The following is an 8477-nucleotide window of genomic DNA, read 5'->3' as shown; positions in this document are numbered from 1 at the left end:
TGCCTCCCGCCGCGCCGCCGGGTAACGAAACGCGCCCCAACCGCTCCTCAGATTTGAATTTCACCGCCCGCCCTGCTGCGCGTGCGCGGGGCGGTGCCGCGGGGCGGGGGCGGGGGCCGCGGGGCGATGACGGACAGGCCTCCCCGCCAATCACGCGGCGGCGCGTCCTTCCGCCCCACCCCCTTATGTGGGTAAGGGCGGGGCGGGGTGAGGCCGGGCGTGGCGGCTTCGGGCCTCGGCTCTGCCGCGGGGCCTGCCGCCCGCCATGTCACTGGCAGGGGGTGCGCGGCCCTCTGCCCCCGCCGGGAGGAACGGCCTGGAGCGGAGGCTGCCGCCTGATCCCAGTTTTACCCTGTGAAATGAGCTTTTTTATTAAAGTCTGTGTGATTCCCGTGAGGCTGGCGRAGTGTTACCGTAAGCTGCTCTTGTCCCGCACTGCGCCCTCGCCGCCCGGCTCTGCAGCCCTCAGGCAGTGCTGCCAGCCCCAAGGCGGCAAAAGGGAACTACCAAAGCACCGTTTTTTTCCCTGGAATTCGACCCCTTCTTCCACTTGCTGGTCTCAGCTTCCTTCTTTTCAGCCCTTCTCCTTCCTACTGGGTCATACTGAGCCGAATCAACCATTTCCTCCCCCTCCGCCTACCCATCCCTCTTCCCCATTTTCTAGATTTTACAGATTTTTGGCTTTGTTGATACAGGCAGAGGACACTGACGTTCTGGGCGCTCAGACCCAGCCCCGTGGCCCTGCGTGCGCTATTGCAAATTCCTGCCCAGGAATCCATGAATCCATCGTGCCCACCACACCGCTTGTGTCCCCGCTATTCCCAATGGAAAGCTGCTCCAGGGGCCCAAAGCCRCCAGTTTTCCCGCCTGTTCATATATGGTTGCATATTTTACACATTTTCACTCATGAACAAGCTCCCCGCTGTTGTGCTTCTGGCCTCCACTATTTTTAGGTAGGGAATCGTTTCTCCTTCCAACTTTGGCTTTGCAAATGACRCTCTTTTAATCATCTCTCATTAGAAAATCCCTCCAATGCCTTATTTGCTGAGCGTKACTTAAACGTGCAGCAGAATCTAAAAACACACTTTCAAGCCACCCTTTTCTGAACAAATCCTCGGGATCGGACAGTCCTCGCACTGTTCATGGAGAAACGTGAGCTGGAGCTGCCATCACGGTCACAAGCAGGGCCATGCTTTAGCTCCGTACCAGAGAGACTACCTAAGTCTCTCACTGGGAAATAGTAGAAATTTTCCCTTAATGGAGCAGGAGAGAATCGAGGCAGGCAAACACCAGCAGACAAAATAACCAGTATTGGACTTCAAAGTCAACTACAAAAAACATTGAGAGAACTATAATTAAGTSTTTCCACCCAAAGGAAGAAAAGTTGTACACAATTTGAGCCTTTTCACCCTAACAGGATTGTTTCAATTTAAACATGCCCTGTCGCTTTGCATGCAGACATACAATACCTGCACAACTCAGTTCCAGACATTACTGCAACACTTCTAAACACTCCACCAATGCTGTCAGCTTTCAAATGGGTTTGTCACCCTGCTTCACATTCCGCCTCGGGGTCTCATTTGTGCACCAAAAATAGTCTCAGCTGCACTGTCAGGGCACATGCTCTAATCTGCTATATAAAACAAAACAGAAGGAAATAATCACGCTTCATTCTGTAATACAAGATTCCTATAAACTTTATTTCTGCAAAGTTTATTCTGAAAATGAACTTAACATTGCTGGAAGCATATAACTGCTTAGAAGGTCAGTGCAGCAATATGACAAATTTATTTTCTTTTTTCTCTCCACAGAGCCAATAGTCACTTTATCATTTTGATCCACACTCAGTGGATCTCTCCTAGAAATAAACAGGAATATTTATTTTCTTTGTTCCTCAAGCGATTAGTAACTGTCTTCAGAAAAAGAATAAATATTAAATAAAAAATCCTTTTATCGCTCCAAAGATCCCCCAAAAGGGCTACCGTCTTCTAGAATGCTTCACAATCCATTTCCTGCATAATGTTCGAGTGTAAAGCCATTTCCAAGCAACCTTTGTTTTCCTTAATAAACTCATATAATTTATAGAAAGAGAGAGAAGGAAAGGAATGCCATGCTGAAACCAACAGAACAATGAGCTATCTCTGACTGCTAAACAGCTTTATATTTTATGCGCCAGTTTTGCATTCTGAAATTATGAATCAGTGCCTTCAATCACTCCTTCCCCCACAAAACTGCTTAAAATTTTTCCCTGCTAGGGGGCAACTAATACAAAATAATTTCTTCTGTAGCAATAACTAACTTGCAAAGCACTTGGAGATTTGCAGTTTTCATGGGAATTGAGAGCATGGATATAGAAGCCAGTCATTTGTTTTTTTAATATGGCAATGAAAACAGTTTACTTTTCCACTTTCTCCTTAAAAAAAAACAGTTAAGCATGCTGACTATTTTAGGGATGTTCTTTCATTTTCAAAAGGTTACAGAAATTTGTGTAGGAAGACTAATACAAATGTAACATTTTTTAAAAACAGCAAGCAGAGCACTGACCAAAGGTTTTGTAGCTTTGGCTTCCTTTCAACATCAATACGATCAAAGATGTAAAATATTGAAGACAAAAGTGCTGATCCGAGTGTGGTCAACTGCATAGCACTATAATCCTTGGAGGTTATTTCTTAAAACTTACTTTCTGCTCAGAAATAGAGTTCATGATTCTGATTCCACAGGAAGGATGAGCAAGATGTCTTCTTTGCTTCATAGGAAAATCTGGATAATCATGTTATCTAGAGAAAAATACTAGGTTGCAAGTTGTAAAGGTCATTTCCTTATATTCACAGCTAATAATTCAAAGTGAAAGTCCATCCTTACCTTCCTTGCCTTTGCCAGCAGATTTCTGTCTATTGCATTATAATACTAAGCATAATAATAAAGTGCCTTGTACTATTCCTTGGGGTCTGGATTTGCCTAGAATAGGCATTTTTTAACAGAAAATTCACTCTTTGGCTAACATTGGTAGTGTAACCATGTTACTAGGAGTTACTCAGGCACTAACAAATAAAATCCCTGTCTGTGAAACTTGCCAAGAGCTGGTGGAGCATTTCTGCTCTGCACCTTGTGCTCTGCTGTGTGCTCATCAGTTGAAGAGTTCTCCTGATTCTGATACTCATTTTACCCGTGTATGTGTGATTGCAAAAGGTGCCAGGTAGAGGAGAATCAAGTAACAGACAGAAGAGGGCATCCTTATTCCTGGATTGTAGTTTCCTTGGAAATAATTCTTCACGGTGACCTCAGACATGCTGTTTAACCTTGAGAAAGAGGCAAGAAAGGTCTTGCAGAATTTATTCTTCACCTATGTGGCTACCCCTCAGTCCTCTGGATAAAAAGGCAGGTCCAAGCCAAGCTCCAAGGGAGTCCCCTTTACGTAGCCACCGTATCAGGATCCCCATAGAAGGGAATCCTGCAAGACAGATGAGCATTAAGCATGTAATAGTCTTCCTTTCCTCAGGAATTCTGAAAGGAAAAGCAAATTTTGCCCTTTGAACTTCTCATGAAGATGCCAGAGGCTTGACTAGGGAAAGAGAGATGGTGATTTCATCAAGCAGCATATAAAGGGTAGGTCCACGGTAGGGCAGAACACATCAGTTTGCATCAATCTCTATTTTCTATTGGAAAAATATGTAAAATATGTAATCTGAGAAGTTTGGTGGCTGGCACGTAGGATCTGTACTCTGACAACACGAAGGTGATTATGCAGTTTTTGTCAGCTCCCGTGATAATCAGAGAGACAACACTGGCTGATTTATTAACCAGTAAAGGAACTTATGTCAGCAGCAAGACAGGTCTGGTGACTAAGKAGCCCAGTGCAACTGCATACCTGTCAAGGATTTAAACTAGCAGTGCCCAGAGCATGTGTCTGTCTTCTAACAGACACAATTTCCTCCTTAGTAGGAAATTCATCACCAGCCAGACTGCAAGAATGTGAGGCCCCCTCACCACAACAGTGCAACTTTCATCAGAGACTGTGGCTTATAACATCGTAAGGCTTCATTTATTATAAAGCTGGCCTCATAGGCATAGTTGAGGGAAGAATCCCTTAAAATGGACATTTGCTGGAGTAAAATAATACTAAGTTTTCAAAACACACAGAATAATTTTCATAGAATGTGATTTCAGATATGAGGAGGAATTTCTACATGGAAAGAACAGTCAAGCACTGGAATAGGTTGTGCAGGGAAGTGGTGGAGTCACCATCCCTGGCTGTGTTGGAGAAATGTATAGATGAGWCACTTAGGGACATGGTTTAGCAGGATGGTGTTGAATGGTTGAATATTGAATGGTGTTGGACTCGATGATCTTGAAGATCTTTTCCAACCATTATGATTCCATGATTCCATGATTCTTTATCCTCTCACAAAACTTGTAGTATTCTCAAGAAGACACCAGCTCAATAAAGACATAAATCGTATTAAAGATAGGAGAAGTACATAGTCATTTATTTTCCATACCATAGTATTATATGGGGACATTGACAGATTACTGTCACTGTTTGTTAGAGATGAAATGCACTTTCTGATATAAAGAGTGACTGGGATAAAGTCACACAGAAACTGGTGGAAGGAAAAGCGAAAGACTGTGGGAAGAAAGAAACAAAAGGAGAAAACAGGGCAGAATGGCAAATCACAAGGAAAGGCAAGAACAAAGAGAACAGCAAGGAACAGCAAGACAAAAGAGAAATGCATTAGACTGGAGAAATTAGTGAAACAAGGAATGAGACAAAACTCATATTTCATGAGCAACAGAGACAGTTGTCAAGCAGACTCAGTTCCAGAAAAAAAATGCTCTGGGCAATTGAACTCTGCATTTTATAAGGCTGTGGGAGCTAAGAAACCTTTGCCTGTCCTGCACTCTGAAAAAGATTTATTCTGCTCACAAGATATTGAGTATAATATTGTATTTGTATCACTAAATCACTAAAAGTTTCTCAGGACCTTTCATTTAGGCCGTGATTTATACGGGAGAGGCAGAATTACAAAAACTTCCGTGTATTGTGTCTTGGTTATGAAATAGTCTCTTTTATTTCTTTATCCACAGTACTCAGCTGTATCACTTGCTGACATAAAAATTCTGAAGTGGAGCAAGGGGCACGAGCAGACTTGAGTGACATTATATTAGTTTAGGCCATTATATTAATTCACAGTACCTGAGGACTTGCTTCCAACTCAGTAGCAAAACGTAAATGGAACAACCACATACTCATGTCAGCAATCTCACCAACCAAAATACTATCCCATTTTGTATTCTTGAAAGAATTTTCAGGACGATGGAAAAATTAGGAGATTTATTTCAAAAAACACTCTTTGAAAAACAACCTGTTTCAAAAGCCCTTTTCCACAAAGTAGTTTTTTTGTCAGCTCTAGTCCCTTGCTTGTTTGAAGGCTTAGTGTGCTGTAAGTCCAACAGATGGTGATTTTCTGACCTCTCAGTTCTTGCCAACATCTTATTCTCATGTTTTTTCATAAATATATGCAACTATAATACACAAAATATAAATAATGTGCAGGCAAGTCCAAGAACTATAAACACAAAATGACCTTAAAGTTCTTAAAACTTTGGTAAGTACTCACAATTAAATATAGTTAAATACAGTCTGTATGCTTTGCTAAACAGGGAATGATCTATGGATATACACTGGGTGTTGAACAAGCTTGTGATTTTTTTTTCTGTTTCATTTCCACATCCTTCTTTTGGAAGAAAAATCACACTGTAACAAACTAAATCTTCCTTGCAATAATAGCATCTTTACACTAGAGGGTGTTGGACAGATTTTAGGATGTGTACTCTTTTGCTTTGGAAAACTGTTTTCTCTRTCTGGGAAGAAAATAAAAGCACATCTGCATTAGGAAGAAGCAGTTGCTGGAGCTGTCAMAGCCCTTGCCCTTGCTGCCTCTGGATGGTGATTTAGAAGAAGGTTGGAACAGGCAGCTCTTTTCCTTGCATGTCTAACCCCCAAACCTCTCTTGAACTCAGGGAACCCAAGGCCCATGAGGGTGAGAGGCCAAGGTGGTAGGTGCCTCCTCACCACTTTACCTCATTTTTGTGAGGTTTGCCTGCATTTTGTTMCCCAGAAGCTGGGTTCAGCCTACCTGACATCAAGCAGGAGCAAATTCAGTATGTCAGTCAATCTGAATACTGGAGAGACATCAAGTTGAACACTTTCAAGGCATCTTTAAATAGTCATTCTGATGAATAAGGCTGTTTATATGAGTCAGCGGCCCCCCTACAAACATGTGCTGCCTTTGCTGTGTACTAGCAGATGAGAATCCAGCAGGAAAAGCAGAAACAGTCAGCAATGTCACAGGCACTTGAGGCGACTCTTCTAGAAAAAGATACATATGGAAGGAAAGTCAGTTGGAGTCACTTTGTCAATGAAATTGCTTGGTCAGAAAGTATTCGGCCAGCTAGTGGTCATCAAATCACAGAGGGGAGGATAACCTTGCCACTCTGCCAGCTCCAAAGTTATGCCAAGTTGTGTGAAGTACATGTTATTTTAAATGGGCTTTTTCTCAGCTTTCCTTGTTCCTTGGTGATTCTTTGTTTTTTGGCACAGGAAGGTGGAAGAAAGGCAAGACATCATTGAGAACATGAGAGGGAAAAAAAACAGTCATTAAACCAAGCACATGCACACATATAAAATCCAAATGTGTGTATATATATACGTGTGTGTGTATCTGAATTTTACAGCATTAGCTTGAGACAGATTACGAGATCATATCGCTGTTCTTCTAGGTTCTGCATGCTGCAAAGATTTTTGATGCTATATATTTCAGCATGCAAATAATTACAGTATTTTTGACCAGGTAAATGCAGAATTATCTCTGGAAGCCATACTGTCTTAAAGCAGAGCTTTAACATTCCAGTTGCACCCATCAGTTTTAATTCTGTCTCCTAGTGATTAATAAGTGATACCAAGATGTAGATCTTATTTGCATTGTGGAATTATATTATTTAGGATGTACTCCAGACTGTGGCTATTTGCTAGACTTGGCTGTTTGTTCTCTTGTCCCTTCACCTTGTTAGGATACCATCCTTGACAGTTGCACTGCCAGCTTCCAGGAATAATGATGGGGTGGCTAATCTCTTGCTGTCCACTTGGAGAGTCTTGCATACTAAAGTGCCTTTGAGATTAGTCCTTTTAGAAGGACATTAAATATCCATCTAGTGTTCTTTTCACATTCAGTAGATCTTTTTCTTTACTCAGCTTATCTACACTGTACTTTTAATCAGCAAACATGGCACAGCTTGCTCCGAGCCAATACAGAGAACAGGGGCCGGGGTCTTTTAGCACTGCTCCTTGGTGTCCTCTGCGACCGTGACCGTGTTTGTCATCCTCCTGCTTGCACTGCCCTTGCAAAAACCTCAAGCCATCCTGGGAAGGAAGAGGGCTGGCTAGGAAAGAAACAAYGGGGAGAAAAAAGCAGTGGATTCAAGGGTAATTGAACGTGGTGGAAAAGGTCTCGCAGACACCAGAGAGAAGTGGGTAAAAGACAGGAAACGTGGAGGTGCATCTAATGGTAGGAAGTAATGGGAGGAGATAGTAGTGTATAAATGAAACTCAATTGTGCGTGTTTYTCAGAAGCTGGAGCTATCAACTTCATTGCTATCGTTTCCAAGCATGAATAAAATCTCATCTCTTAGATGGAAATTTAAGGTGTACACAGCAAAAACTAGTGGGGAGTTATGCTCAAATGGCATACTGACTTCACCTTGTAGCAACCACCTCTCCTTTCTCTATGAGCTACACTCATTGCTTACACTGCTCAAAGTGATTCACTGTTTCTTTTTTTTTTCTGATTTTTGTCTGTAATTGCCATCTAACATGAAGCAAACACGAACCTGTCAGTGGTAGCTGTATCTCTCTTTAAGAACCATTTATTCTGTTCCTGCAATTTGAGACTTGGAGACAAGCCAGCGGGTTCCAGGTAGTACAGTGTTAGCAAAGTACTTCAGAGGTTATTTTGCGGTTGAATTTAGATATGTTGATAGAGCATGTATCTTTTCTGCACTTCAAAGAATCCAAGTTATAAAGGACATCCAGTTTTTCAGCCAGGTAAAGCCGTGTTTCAGTATTAGCTCTTGCATTAGGAGACTCTGAGAAAAAGAGTAGTCTTTGTTGGTCTCCAGAGTCCCTGTCATTGATGGTATGTGAGGCAGTAGTAAGTACAGCTGAAATATGTGCTATGAAGGGCTTTGTTTGTTTTTAATTATGGCCTGTGAGGAGTGAGAGGTCAGTAAAGACAAGTTTGTGACCAGCACTTTGCAAGGCAAGTGCAGCCACTCGCTGAGCAGATTTTGTACTTGCAGGCATCCCTAGGAAGCAGTCATGAAGGTCAGTGAAGCTTTTCTAGGTAGGATGTAGGAACGTCTTCCTCGAACCACCGGAGAGGTGTCACCTATGGACTTTCAGTCTCTAAGGCATGAAAATA

The sequence above is a fragment of the Nothoprocta perdicaria genome, unplaced genomic scaffold (genome assembly GCF_003342845.1).
Source record: "Nothoprocta perdicaria isolate Ctin4 unplaced genomic scaffold, notPer1 scaffold_269, whole genome shotgun sequence".
Classification (NCBI taxonomy): domain Eukaryota; kingdom Metazoa; phylum Chordata; class Aves; order Tinamiformes; family Tinamidae; genus Nothoprocta; species Nothoprocta perdicaria.
The sequence above is the reverse complement of the archived record's forward strand: the minus strand, read 5'-3'. Positions refer to the sequence as shown.